Source organism: Myotis myotis, unplaced genomic scaffold (genome assembly GCF_014108235.1).
Source record: "Myotis myotis isolate mMyoMyo1 unplaced genomic scaffold, mMyoMyo1.p scaffold_m19_p_7, whole genome shotgun sequence".
Taxonomy (NCBI): domain Eukaryota; kingdom Metazoa; phylum Chordata; class Mammalia; order Chiroptera; family Vespertilionidae; genus Myotis; species Myotis myotis.
In genome coordinates this window covers 61,393,666-61,409,013 of record NW_023416379.1, presented here as the reverse complement: position 1 = coordinate 61,409,013, position 15,348 = coordinate 61,393,666, and the positions used below count along the sequence as shown (strand labels likewise).

The 15,348-nt window shown below is 38.6% G+C and overlaps 1 pseudogene; it reads right to left on the bottom strand.

The window, feature by feature from the left end:
- The window catches only part of LOC118660730, a 46,139-nt pseudogene that overhangs the window by 30,501 nt on the left and 290 nt on the right, over nucleotides 1-15,348 (bottom strand).

Below are 15,348 nucleotides of genomic sequence, written 5' to 3'. Positions count from 1 at the left end.
CTTTTGGTGATGTCATATTTCCTTGATTATTCATGTTCCTTGGAGTTTTGTATTGCTGTGCTCACATTTGAAGTAGCAGTCACCTCCTCTAATTTTTATTAGCCACCTTTAGATAAGAGTTACTTTTCATTGGTCCTACTCTATAACCTGTGGCTTTTCCAGCCTTGTAAGGATACACCTGTTCCATGCTTCTTTCCCCCCTGGTGGCATAACCCTTAAGCTTGTATGTGTCATCTCTCAATTTTATAATGCACCAAGCTGGCTGAAGAAAACTTCTCTCTTTTTCCCAAAGGTGAGCTACATACAGCTCAAGATTTTGGTTTCTTCCTTGCTCAAAGACCCAGGCCTGTTTCTGTATATATTCTCTGTCTACCTGAGATCACTCCTACTGACGCCCTCAGAAATATGCACAAGGAGCTGACATAGGATGGAGGAGGTGTGGATTAGGCAGTCTGGACATTGGTGGTGACTATGAGCCAGATGGAGATATCCTCAACTGAGGTTTTCACAGAAGCTCATGGGCAGACTTCCCACCAGAGTCCAGACTGCAGTCAATAGGAAATGCATCCCTAAAATAGCCTCTGATAGTCTCATGGGCCTGTTTCACTATCTCTCCCTCCCCATAGTCATGGAGGCCCTGCTTTCATTTTCTGGGTGCTTTAGGAGAAAAATGGATTTCTTTAGCAGCATCCCACACAGCTGGGGAAGGAGGCACTCATCACTGCTCCCCCTTTTCCTCATGGGAGAGATCACCAGCTTCTTCTAGTTCTAATCTGTGCCACCTTGGTGGGAGTGGTGATGCTAGCACAGTTCCTTTAATGCACTCCAATGTGTTTAAACACACACACACACACACACACACACACACACACTCACACTTCTTTTTTTTTTTTCCTCAATAGAATGCTGAAATTTCTCCTCTGGAAATGTAGACTTCTACGAAGACCCTCACTTATGTGTGTCTGCCCAAGTCAATGTTTTTAGTTGCTCCCAGACTACAGCAGGCATGGAGGAGCCAGGTCACAGGTTCCTGCTGGTTTCACACCCTGTGCTGGAGTCTGTCTGCCTCATACCTGATGCACAGGTGGATGAGATTCCTTCTAGGTGCCTTTGTTCATAAATGGAAGCAAACATGTTGTTGTTAAAGGAGGGACAAAAACAAGGGATATTTTATATGACCATGATGCTGATGTTACCACAATTTAATTGTTTTTAATGATCAAAAATCTTAACATCCCTTGGTCATATAAAGGACATGTCTCCTTCTCTACATATATTTTTATATTTATTTTAAATACTTTTTTATTGATTTCAGAATGGAAGGGAGAGGGATAGAGAGATAGAAACATCAATGATGAGATATGGAAGGTTCTCTCTTTTCCACGTCCAGTGCAGCTAGAGAGCAGTCCCGTTCCTGAGTAGGGGCAGCTGGGGATTGAGAAAATGAAAGAAAGAGACAGACACAGAGATGGAAGAAAAAAGCACCTACCAAGAAAAAAGCAGGTGGGACCGCTGCCCTCTTCTGATGGAGAAACAGGGACATAGTACCAATACAGCATTTTTATTTTATACCCCAAATACCAGGAAGTTTCACAAAGGTCAAGACAAAGGAGATTATGTGCATTCTTGTGTGGGCCTGAGTCCTATTCATTCCTGGTGCTTGGCTGGATTTACATAATAAAACGCACTCCCCGGCACCTGGGCAGAAATGAAGGTCAAGCTGAGAACACTTCTGCCTTTTTGGCAAGATGTGTTTCCAGGACATGGCTTTGCCTACTGCCCTGGATTTAGCTGCCAATTTATTAAAGAAATGCCCATGTGCCTTTCCAGGTGCTCTCTACAATGAGAGAGAATCATTGATTGGCTGCCTCCAGCACCATCCTGGGAATCGAACCCAGGATCCTTCAGCCCATAGGCTGATGCTCTATCCACTAGCCAAACCAGCCAGAGCTTTACATATATTTTTGAATCATTCAAATAATTTCTCATATAACTAGTGTATAATCCTGTTTTAGGTTTTGTTTTTTTGTTGTTTTTTTCAAAAAAAATAGACTATAATTTATTGAGTAGTGTGCATCCTGAACAATGGATTTCTTAGTTTGCACAACATTTTCCCTTTGGAAAGCTAACTTTATTCACCTATATTTCTGAATGTTTTTTCTCTTGGAAGTAATACATGAAATGATGCTGACATGCACACATGCACACACAGAGAAGAAGAAATGGATCAAAATCACGGAAGATAATGGCAGCTCATTATGTAAGCAGAGCACAGTGGGACATACTTGCTAACAGGCAACAGCTCAGTGAGACAGCATGTGTAAAACTTTACTGAGCTCTTTAAAAATGCTATAAACAAAATCCAGATGTTTATTATTCTCTTTAAGTATAACCAACTTAGCATAGCTTTTAGAATATAAAAATCTCTAAAAATGTAAAAATATTTTTAAAAGAGAAAGTAGTCCTAAGTAAGTTTTCAAACTGCTATTTATTCTTTAAAGATATTTATTTTCAATCTGAATTAAATATCTATCAGGCATAGCTCTAGTCATTGTATAGATATGCATTATAGAAATAATTTAACACAGCCATTAAAAATAATTGTTTCTTCAACCCACTAAAATGTTACATAAAGTAAAATGAAATTATTTCCCTTGCCCTTATATCTGACAAAATTCTTATAGACGTTTCACTAAATCCCCCTGAGGTAAAAGCAGGGGAAACAAAGTTCTTTTTTTATTAATATAATTTTATTATTGATTTCAGGGAAAGGGAGAGAGAGAGATAGAAACATCAATAATGAGAAGGAATTATTGATCTGCTGCCTCCTGCATGCCCGGTACTGAGGATGGAACCCAAAACCCAAGACATGTGCCCTGACCTGGACTCAAACTGTGACCTGCTGGTTCATAGGTTAATGCACAACCACTGAGCCACACTGCTGCTTCTTTCACATGAACAGCCTATTTAATTTTCTCCCCTTCTCTTGCTTTCATGTCCCCGCAAAGCACCTTCTAAGTTTTTTTGTGCTACTATGTCCTGTCTTTTATTGCTAGCTTAATTCCCCCTTAGGTTAATTCCTCCCTAATTGCTTCTTGACTAGCCTTCTCTTCTGCCCCATGATACTCTTGAACTCTGTTCTAAACCCCTTTCTATTTCTTTACCTTATTTGAAAGCGGACAGCATAGTGTTTCTCACAAACGGACTCCTATGCAACTCACTTTTACATCTGGAATATTGTTGCCACCATCATTCAATGACTTCTCTTTTGAAATTAATATAATTTAAATAATATACTCATTTCTTTATCTAATTCACTCTCCAACCTCCAGGATACTGTTAAATTCTTCTGTGATTTATACCTGTGGCAAACAGGTTATATTCTTGTTGCTGTTGGTGGTGGTGGTACTGCTACTAGAGATGACATAGAAATTTTATTTTTGTTTTACTCACAACTGTATTCCTAAAGAACCTCTTAAAGTTCTAGCTTCACAATTTTTTACCTTCCACGGTGACTTTTATCTTTATTATTCTTCAACATTTCAACCTCCCTGTTAAAGCCATTCAACGACCCAAAATTTATATTTCAGGACTGTGAACTCAGACCAAATCCTTGTGTGATAGTCAAAACACTGAAAGATGTCCCTACCACCCCTGGAATTCTTACACGTTTGCCCTTCTGCCATTCCCCCATGAAAGTTCCCAGCTCAGAGTACAATTCAGTAACTTTTTTCTCTGCCTCCACTACTAAACTGTCCCACACTTGTAATGAATCTTTTCCCGAAGACATTGTACTCATCAATTTTGGGTTTTTACCTACTATTTTGCAGAATTGCATCAGTATGTTGACTCCCTTATAATTTCATTCAGCTGTCATTCCAAACCTTTTTAAGTCTCTTGAGCCTTTTGGCTCTACTCTGTCCTAATTTAAAGCAAACTGCCATGAATTCTACTCTACCAAGAAGAGTAGAATTCATGTGAGCTTCCTCATCTTTCCTCTTCTGCACCTTAACATTTTTCTGTATCCATACCCTCCTTTACTTCAACTCTGTTGACTTCATGAATTAGTTTCTGGTCTCTCATGAGCTCCATGTTGCTCTTAGGCAACATGGAGCTAAGTAGCCACTGCAGGGTGCTTCTATTGGGTGGCTTGAGGTTCACACAGGTTTGCCGACTTGGCAGGCAAGGGATCTGGAATCAATCAGCCAACAGAGGTTACAAAGAGGGAAGGAGAGAGTGGAGAACAGAGCTAAGGGACAGCAGGAGTCTTCCTCCAGCCTCAGCTTTAGGAAGACAGATACAAAACCTTTCAGAACTTGGAGTGGGATATAGTGGAGAGGGTTCCTAAGACATATTTGTTCTCCTAGCATGCTGGAAGTTGTAGGCTGTTGGGGAGCACAAGAAACATGGTTGGAAAGTTGTAAGGAGGACATTCTGAGAAAAGGGAAGTGTGTGGAAGGCCGCCTGCCCTGTTTATCGGAATTGCGACTTAGGGGAGACTTAGGGGAGTGCCGAAGGCAGCGCCCCTAATTATTCCTTGACCTTTCCGCACAAGCTTGTGCATGTGCAGACCCCTGGGGTGTTTACTGGAATTCTTATGCTTAATCGCTGGGTGCCTTTGCCTAAAGGACAATGTAAATACATGTGTTCTCCCAAGATTACTCACCTTACTGATTGTATCTAAAGATAAAAATTCCAGTAAAAGCCTAAGGAGGCAGGCAATCGAGGCTGCCTGGCTTCTTCAGCTGGACAAGCCCCTTAGCCCTGTCCCCCACAGTGACACTGTCTGAGTAATTTGTTCATCTGTCATTCGGGGGTTGCTGGTCAGCCCCGGCAGTAGGCATAGATTCAGAGCTTTTAGGATCCTTAAGAGTGGGGTGGCTATCCTCTGTAATTAGTAGGATTTTTAGGGGTTTGGAAACCCTGGAGTCTTTACCCATCAGAGCCTGTGCCACAAATTCACTTCCTTAGTGGTTCTGGACCTCACAACCAGGTCCTATGTACCAGGGGAAGATGAAGCCAATGCCCCATGTCTACTGGAGAGAGAAGTAAGTGGGGATTCTTCACTTGCCCACTGGCTTATTAAGGGGAGCCCCCAGTTACACGAGGAGGCAAGGGGGCCTTACCCAATGATCTCTGGCTTTCTCCCAGACCTCTCAAGGGTTCCAGGCTTGAAAACTGGGTTTTAAAACTGGGTGGCAAAACTGGCAGTTGTCAGCAGGGACCTGGGACAGTTGGAATCCATTTCTCTGCAGGTTTATAGGAATTCAAGGTTGAAGGGAGAAACTGAAATGCTATAAGTAAATCCTCTTCCTTATGAAGCTTAACATTCTTTGTCTATCCTTTCATCTCCCATATCCTTCAGGGTCCTGTCCCAGTACGTGCTCAAATTATCATCCTCTCCCCTATTGACACTTTCATTCTGCCTACCGGAATCTTCCCTCCTATGAAAACATCCTACACTTCTTTTTGATTTTTTAGCCCATTTGAGTTTTTTGTCATTTTCTTCTGCTGCTTCCATTTATCAAAAAATTTTAAAGGATAATGTTTGGTGTATGTTGCAGGGGCCGGGGGGGGGGGGGGGGTGTACAGATGAACCCACATCCTTGTTGCTATGCACTAAATGTTTGTGTCTACCCAAAAGTCATATGCTGAAGCCTAAATCCCCAAGGTGATGAATTCGGAGGTGGGGCCTTTGGGAGGTAATTAAGTCATGAGGGTGAAGCCCTCATGAATGGGATTAGTGCCTTTATAAGTAAAGACACAAGAGAGATAACATTTCTCTCTCTCTCTCTCTCTCTCTCTCTCTCTCTCTCTCTCTCTTTCTCTCTCTCTCTTCTCTCCCCGCCCCCACCCCACCCCCCACCCCTCAGCTTGTGAAGATATAACAAGGAAATGGCTGCAGGAAAACGAGGAAGAGTGCTCTTACCAGACACTGAATCTGCTGGTGCCTTGAACTCATATTCCCCAGGCCCCAGAAATGTGAGAAATAAAATTATTTTGTTTAAGTTACCAAGTCTATGGTATTCCGTTTTAGCAGCCTAAACTGACTAAGAGGCCTGTACTATATAAAGAGATATATTTGCATATATTTTTATTAAGTTATTCTAATCCACTTTTTAGCTAACTTCCTTTCTTGCATCCTCTTCTTATCATTCCCAGCAACCCTTTAGTTCAGGCCCTTATTACCACTTTCCTAAACTACTTTCTCTTGATTTCTGATATCCTTATTTTCAGCTTCTCCTTCCTCTAATATGTCTCACATAATGCTGCCAAAATTATTTTCTAAAAGCAACCATTGTATTAGTTAATTCTTTTGTTTGTAAGTGGCAGAAACACAAACTAGTTTAAATAAAATTTGGAAATTAATTTTAAATATCCTAGAACATGTTGATGGTCCAAAGATAGGAATTTATCTGAGCCTGAAAAACAAGTGAAACTAGGGGATTTGAACATTAACAAAACACCTTGAATATGTGTCAGCTATATTTCCCTTTCCACACTTTCTTGATAAATATATTCTCTTTTTATATGAAGCTTATACACTTTTCCTGGTCCCCCTGGCAGAAAACATGGTTTTGTACATTTCTCAAGCTTTGCTGTTTTACTACTGGACTCTCTCTTAGTTTCAAGTTCAAAATAGGAAGAGATTCATTTTCTCAATTTGGTGCCCACCCCTTGAATGGATCAAGAGTGATCAAAATTTGGGTCAGCTCATAACATGGTTGCTACTTCTACTATATATATATATATATATATATATATATATATATATATATATATATATATATATATAATATGCTAAGTGTCCAACCAGCCGACTGGTAGCTATGACATGCACTGACCATCAGGGGGTGGAAACTCAATGCAGGAGCTGCCCCCTGGTGGTCAATGTGCTCCCACAGTGGGAGCACTGCTCAGCTGACCAATGGACGCCAGACACCGGGCTCACAGCTGGTGAGTGCAGCTGCAGCAGCAGGAGCCTCTCCCGCAGACACTCCCCCTGAATGCCCCTCCCTCATCTAGACCTGGACCAGGATCTGGACCAGCATTGAGACTGACCGCGTGTGAGCCTGCAGCCACTTCTCAGTCATGGGCATGCCAGTATCACCCCAGGACAGGCGCACTGAGACAGGCACAGTGGAGCAGCAGCGAGCCTACCAAGCTGCGGAGGCAGCAGGTGCAGCAGTGCAGGGATGAGTGGGAATGGTGCAGCGCCCGGCCTGGGCTCAGGCTCCTCCCCAGCCACCTTCCACTTCACACACTACTACATCCCTTGGGAGATGTTGGACTGCCAGTTTCGGCCTGATCCCCGCAGGCCAAGCCAAGGGACCCCACCAGTGCACAAATCCGTGCACTGGGCCTCTAGTAATAAATATAATGTTTTTGCCACCAAGAGAAAGGGAATAAGGACAGATTACCTGAGAGGAAAGGAAGGACAATTTCCAAAGAAGAAAGTGCAGACAGAAAAGGCAATGACATCTTCACTGCATTTATATTTACAAGCATTTTTCACAGAGACCAGTACATGCTAAATATTCCATAAATACTGGTTTTCTTCTTTCTCTTTTCAAAGATATTCAGTAGTTCTAAATTACCTTACCTTTTTGTATGTTAGTCAACTGGAGTAATGGGTTCTTGGTTTCCCAAAGGGACATAACGCATATTGTCTCCTGTAACCTTCCCCTCCTTTTTCCCGTCAACCACTGAGCAAACACAGGTGGTTTCTTTGGCATGATTCAAAGGATTTTCTTTAACTTAGTGTGCTGGAAGGATTGTAAGGTCTGGAGTCTCACACCCAGGATTTGTAATCAAGTTCTACTGAACCACTAACCAGGTAAGCCAGGTTTCCCTATGGAACAGTAGTATCTCCTTGACAGGGTCGTTTCAGATATGGAGTCAGATTACTGTGAAAGGACATTATCAATGGTCAAGTGGCATTCAAATGTTAGCAAGAGGTTGCAGGTTCCTAAGGTAAAATACATCAGAACAAGAGAAACTTCCAAAGTCTGGAAAATGTACTAGAGGAGAAAAAGACAAAAACTGCTAGTCTTTGATTATATACAATTCAAAACATTCTTCTGGGCAAAGTTAATGAGATTTGAAAAAATAAGTATGATTCCTTCTTTTTTTTTCACTCAATGTGCAAAATTGCCTTGAGAAGACCAAGGGATTAAAATAAAAAATAAGCTGATTCATGGGCTCTGGCTCTAAGGAATCTGGCAGCTTCCATCCCCTAATCAGTGGTAAAACTGCTAGTTATATTACAGTGAAGCTTCAGTTCTCAAACTTAATTTGTTCTGGAAGGCTATTTGAGAAGTAATTTGTTCAAAAACCGAAGCATTTTTCCCATTAGAAATAATGTAAAATGAATTAATTCGTTCCAGACCCGCAAATGAATCCCTGTTTTAATCTTTATTATATACTGTACATGTCTAATGTACCCTTTAATCTATAAATAAACACCTCTTTTCTTAAATTTATCAAACCAACCCCTCCTAGCCTTAAGCAATTTTTTCATATATCACTGACTCTGAAATGCTATCACTAGGTAAGTGCTTTTCATTTATTCAAATCCTCTTCAGTTGCCTGTGATTGTTGTTTTGTGTGCACATTCACATCCTTAGCAACATTAGCACTCTTGATGGCCTCGTTATGTTTTAAAATTGTGCTAATAGTTGATTTGCCAGCAACAGAAACATTCTCTCCTTTATTGCCTGAGAGAAGTCTTTTGTCATGTTGAGCTATGAGCATGAAAGGGTTGTCAGGTCAAAAACTGAAGTTCTGGTGGATAACCATGACATTTCTCTCCCCTCCTCTCCTCCCCTCCCACCCCCCCTCTGTGAACAACATGGTCTAGAACCGAATTGTTCAATTGTTCGAGATGGGAGAGTTTGAGAACTGAGGTTTGATTGTATTCTGAAATTTTATTGAGTTCTCCCATAGAGAAATAACAATACTAATAGCTGGAAGATTCCGGGCAAACCACTTATTCTCTCAGATCATGGTTTCCTCATATGAGTAAGGGAAGGGAGGGACTCATGATGTTTCTTCAAGGACTAAATTGCTGTTACATAGAAACCAAGATCTTGCAAGTAAATACAAGAATTTAATATTTATACTATGATATTCATAATGGTAGTATGCATATTTGGCAACTAAAGTTTAAAAATGATTTAACCTAAGAATTGGATAACACTTTCTCTTTGAATTTTCAATGCTGTTCCCACCCCCCAAAAATAAAGTCTTTTTCAGAAAAATCAAGGTTTACTTTAAATATTTACAATTTAAAATATATCACTAGACATCAAATATTAATTTAAAAAATAAACATATAAATTGAACTTAACTTTTATTTCTAAACTAGAGGCCCAATGCATGAAATTCATGCAAGGGGCTCAGCCCTGGCAGCCCCGGCTGCCTCGTGGCCCCGAGGCCCTGCCCCCCACCCACTGGTCATTCCAGAAGGTCGTTCCAGAAGGTCCTTCAGGAAGGTTGTTCCTTGGTCCAGTCTAATTAGCATATTAGCTCTTTATTATACAGGATTACTAAATTATATTTTTAATTGGAATTATTTTCAAAATTCCTTTTCAAGAATTGTCATTTAATGAGGCTTTATATATATGACATTTTAATTTTAATTACCATGATTTTATGCATGATAAATTAGATGATTACAGAAAAAAGTAATATTTTTATAATCTTAGAAAATCTAATCTTACAAATTACCAAATATTGCTGTCATGATTCATATCTGAAATCTATCCACTGAAAATCCATAAAATTTAGGTTCTTATATTTTCATGTTTTGATATTTATTTATGATTTCTAAGTAGAAATGTGTTTTAATTGCAAAGGGAAATGTTGCTCTGGATTTTTAAAACATCAAAGTGAAAATATATCTATAATATGAATGTAAGTTTTTCTCTGAACTTTAATAAAGTATTACAGCTAGACTTCTTTACTTTTTGTTCAGTTATTTGTGGGAAACTACCCAGAGTTCCTTCAGAAAGCTCCATCATCTTTCAAATGACCTGTTATAATCATATATATATATGCCTAATATGCAAAGTGTCTCCTCAGGAGTTTGGCTGACCAGAAGTTTGATCGCTTGCTATGATGTGCGCTAACCACCAGGGGGTGGCGTACAATGAAGGAAGGCCCCAGCCGGCAGCTGGCAGCCGCTAGGGACCCTATCCATGCACGAATTTCATGTACTGAACCTCTAGCTAAAACATAAATTAGGCTTATGTACAAGAGCCTTTGGTATCCTAAAGCAAACAAAAATGTTTGCTTCACCCTGCACTGGATTACCAGTAGACAAACAATACATGTATTTAGAGTACCAGAAAACAGGAACAGATATATAATTCATATAAATATTTAAATATACTTAATATTACAAAAATGGAAAAATACACCTCTATTGTCCTTTCTTGCAGCTGTGATAGAATACAGTATTGCATGTGTATGTACATGAGGTTGAAAAAGAAATGAGACAGAGAGAGATTCTGTGCCAGCTTTCAGAAAGCTGCTGCCCTTGTTCTCAAACACCCTTCCTTTAAGAATTCTTGTTTCTTGTCTCATTCATTTTCTTTCATTCCTTCCTAGAAAGATGAAGACTATAGATTCATAAAATAAACTGTCAGAGAGAAGATTTGTATGTTACACTTATATTTTCAGGAGCCATTGAACACTGTGAAAATATAAGTAAAGTGTAATCAAATAGAAGCAGCAAAAAATATTCTCAGTAATCTATGGAGATGACTTGTAATTTTCACAAATTAAAGAAGGAAAGATTTCTACCTGTCTCATGGTATGTACAGAACTCCTAGGTAAAGACAATTCAATTCCAGTGATGTTTTTGAAAGACAACAAGACAGTCCGCACATTTTTCTTTAATTATAAGTTTGTACTTTGGAATGACTTTTTTAAAAATACTCACCCAAGGATATGTTTTGCTAATTTTAGAGGGAGGGGGAGAAAGGTAGGAAAAGAGGGAGGGAAGATGAAGAGGAAGAAAGAGAGAGAGAGAGAGAGAGAGAGGCAGCAAACTATAGAAATGCCACATTTTCCCTTTACTGAGTGGACATTAAAAATCAAATGAGCAATTTTTTTTTTTCTGTTTATGCTGAAGAATTATAGAAAAACTACAGGGAGGAAAAAAGCCCACAAAAACTCAAACTTTATTTTCTGCTAGGGAAAAAGATAAATATAATCTCATATAATCTTCAGATTCCAAATTAAATATTACAGCTGATATAGAGCAGGAAGTGAAAAAAAGGAGAATGGAAAGACACAAAGATAAAATGCCAACAAAACTCAGGGAATGCCAGCACTCTGCACTTCTGCAGACAAGAGGCTACCCTGAAATAAATAGTGCAGCGCCTACTGACAGCACGTTAGGATCTGGGGTTAGCAGGCCTGTGGGCAGAAAGTGTACATCAAACTTGGTGGGGAGGCGGTGGGGAGAGTCACTGTCATCTAGTGCTGGTGGGTACAAACTATGGAGACAGTATTTGAAAATGTATCAAAAATCCAAGTCACATGTCCTTTGATGCAATAGTGTCACTGCTGGGTATGTATCATGCAGATACATATAACGAAACCACAAGTACTTGCATGTATAAAGAATTCATTTTAAATGACAATAGCAATAAATTAGAAATAATCCAAGTATCCATCTGTAGACCATTACTTGATGAAAATGTAATGCTTATCCATATGTCATATTATGAAGCTATAAAAAGATATAAGGAATCTCTCCATAAACTACAGAGTAGGGCAAAATTAGGTTTATAGTTGTGAGCACGTGAAACAGAGTTTATTCTTATATTATTATTTATTAACTATTGTATTTTCTCTTTTTTTTTAATATATTTTATTTTTTACAGAGAGGAAGGGAGAGAGATAGAGAGTTAGAAACATCGATCAGCTGCAGCTCCTGCACATCTCCCACTGGGGATATGCCCGCAACCCAGGTACATGCCCTTGACCGGAATTGAACCTGGGACCTTTCAGTCCACAGGCCGACGCTCTATCCACTGAGCCAAACCGGTTTCGGCAACTATTGTATTTTCCATATGAACAATGTAAACCTACTTTCGCCCCACCCTGTATACTAAGTTTCTCGCATTATGTTATTAAAGGGGGGAAAGTGGGTGCAAGAATCACTCCAAAGAGAGTGAAATACTTAGGCATAAATCTAACAAAACATGCACAGCATCCACATGCTCTAAATTATAAAATGCTGGTGATAGAACGAAAAGAAAACTAAATAATTTACAAGGCATGACATATTTGTGGACTGCAGATTCCACATAGTAAAGAAGCAATTCTCCCCATATTGATCCATAGATTTAACACAATCCCTGCCAACATACCATGGTTTTCTGTAGACATAGACAAGCTTATTCTAAAATTTATGTGAAAAAGCAAAAGGATAGCTATTTTGCTATTTTGAATAGCAAAACAATTTTGAGAGAGAAGAATAAAATGGAAGAATTACTATGCTCAAGATTATGGTTTACTATAAAGTTACAGTATTCAATACTTACTATAAAGTATTCAGTATTCAAGGCTTACTATAAAGCTATAGTACTATAAAGTTACAGTATTCAAGCAATGCTATTGGTAGAGAGAACAACATATATACTGGTATCGATGAACAGACTAGAGAACCCAGAAATTAGCCTATACAAATACAGCCAACTGATTTCTGATAAAGGCACATAAGTGATTCAATAAAGGAAGGATAATCTTTTACACAAATGGTGCTTGATCAACTGGACATCATAGGCAAAAATTTGAAGGTCAACTTACAACTCACACTTTAAGCAAAAATTAACAGAAATTGGGTTACAGATTTAAATATAAAACTATAACATTTTTAGAAAAAAATGATCAAAGAAAATGTTCAGGACCTAGGAATAAAAAGAGTTTTAGACTTGACACCAAAAACACAATCCAGAAAAGAAAAAAAAACTGAAAAATTGTATCTAATTCAAATGAAAAACTTCTACTCTGTGAAGGTCCATCGGAAGCCCATACATAAACTAGCAACAGATGGGAGAAAATATTTTCAGACTACATATCAGACAAATACCTTATATTTAGAGTATGTCAGGAACTCTTAATATCCAACAGTAAAATAACACAAAAGCAAATATCCAATTATTAAATTGGCAAAGATATCTCACCGAAGGTAAGATACAAATGGCAAATAATCACATGCTAGCATCACTAGGCATTAGGGAAATTAAAATTAAAACTTCATAAGATATTGCTATGCATTTATCAGAATAGCTAACAGACAAAGTGAGTGCACCTGGTAAAAGAGTACATTCACTCTGGAAAATAGTTTCATAAACCTAAACATGCACATGCCATATCCCCTAGAAGTTTTACTCTCAGGTATTATCCCAGAGAAATGAAAACTTATCTTAAGAAAAAACTCTGTACACAAATGTTCATAACAGTTTTATTTGCAGTAGCCAAAAATTGAAAACAACTCAAATGCTCTTCAATAGGTAAGTGGTTAAACAAAGCGTGGTGCATACTTATTGTGCAATACTGCACACCAATCAAAAGGAACTAGCTATTGATCCATGCAACAATTTAGACAGATCTCAAGGGGAATATGCTGAGTGAAAAAGCCAATCTCAAAAGATATGCACTGTATGATTTCATATATATAACATTTTTGAGATGGAGAACAGATTAGTGGTTCTCAGATTTCACCAATTTTACATAAGCACGTGTAAAATGCTTGAAATCTGAATATGCTCTATCAATTGTACTAATGTTACTTTGCTGGTTCTGATATGGTACCATATCTATGAACATGTTACCAATAGAAAAACTGGATGAAGGATATAGGGACCGCTCTATACATTTTTGCCACTTTCTGCGCATTTATTTCCGAAAAATTTAACTATGTGTAAGCTTAACTATGTGTAAGCCTTTGTGTATAATATAGGACATATTGTTTTGTGGGAAGGGGGCAGAGAAAATAATATGTATATTTTGTTTTGCTAATGTATGCAAAATGGAACTTCAAAAGGATCCTAATAACTGTGGTTACCTGAATGGTATAGGTAGTGGGAACTGTAGCTAATAGGAGACAGGTGTAGAAAGAAATAACTTTTTTTTTTTTTAGAGAGAGGAAGGGAGAAGGAAAGCCAGAAACATCAATGATGAGAATCATTGACCAGCTGCCTCCTGCATGCCCCCTACTGGGAATCAAGCCCGCAACCAGGGCATGTGCCCTTGCCCGGAATGGAACCCAGGACCCTTCAGACCTCTCAGTGGATAGAGACCGATGCTCTATCCACTGAGCCAAACCAGCTAGGGCAGAAGTAACTTTTTTTAAACAATATTTTGAATCGTGTTAACCTATCTTTTGTTTTAAAAATTAACTTGTTTTTATTCTAGGCATAAAAATAATTATAATAACCATATACTATCTCTACCATTCTAAAATAACATTGAACACCAAAAAAGAAATTAAAATGACATAGCCTTGGCAGGTATTCAAGTTTAATTAGTGCTACCTTACAAAAAATTTGCATTGTCATTGTTATATATCTTATTTTCGTTGTTTTTAAGGAAATTTGACCACTGGTCAGTGCTTGCCTTGAAAATGATGCTGCATTAGCTCACATCAATTTTACCCAGGTGCCAGAAGGAATCTCTCCCTTTTTGGTTTGCAGTCCTGTGGTTTCAGCATATGCAAAGCATTGTTCTCTTGGACTTTAGAAAGAGAAAGCAACAAAGGGATCCTTTCGGTAACCTCTACACCTCAGAATAGAACATGCCTTTCTGTGCTTTCGTGTTTCTTGGGAAACAGAATTGCGTGGTGCTATTTGTACATTTCCCAAAAAAAGAAGACAAAGACCAAGGAAAATGCCAATGCCAAAACTCAAAAGATTTCTTGAAAATAGTCAAGAGCACATGAGGGGGCCTCAATAAAAAATGCACAGGCAGCACTTAACCACAATTTATTAATGCCACATATAAAAGTAAAATGACAGCCACCTCAGATACTAACAGAAATCAATAAATGTCAATGTGTGGAGTGCTGCTATGATGGAAATCTCTGCTTCTTTATTCATCTGCTAGAATGGAGAAGAGAGAAAGGTGGTGAGTTGGGCCAATAAAATATTAAAGATAGGCTGAGGTTATCCACATTCGAAAATGCATTATTCTGCTAAGTTAAAGAGCCATTTCTCTTTGCAGCTAAATGTTATCTATCCAAGTTTATTTTAAGGTTAGCTGCCTATACATTTACTTTCCTCCATTGCTTCTTTCAATATATTTACAAAGCAGTGATCAGTTTAGCCGATATTT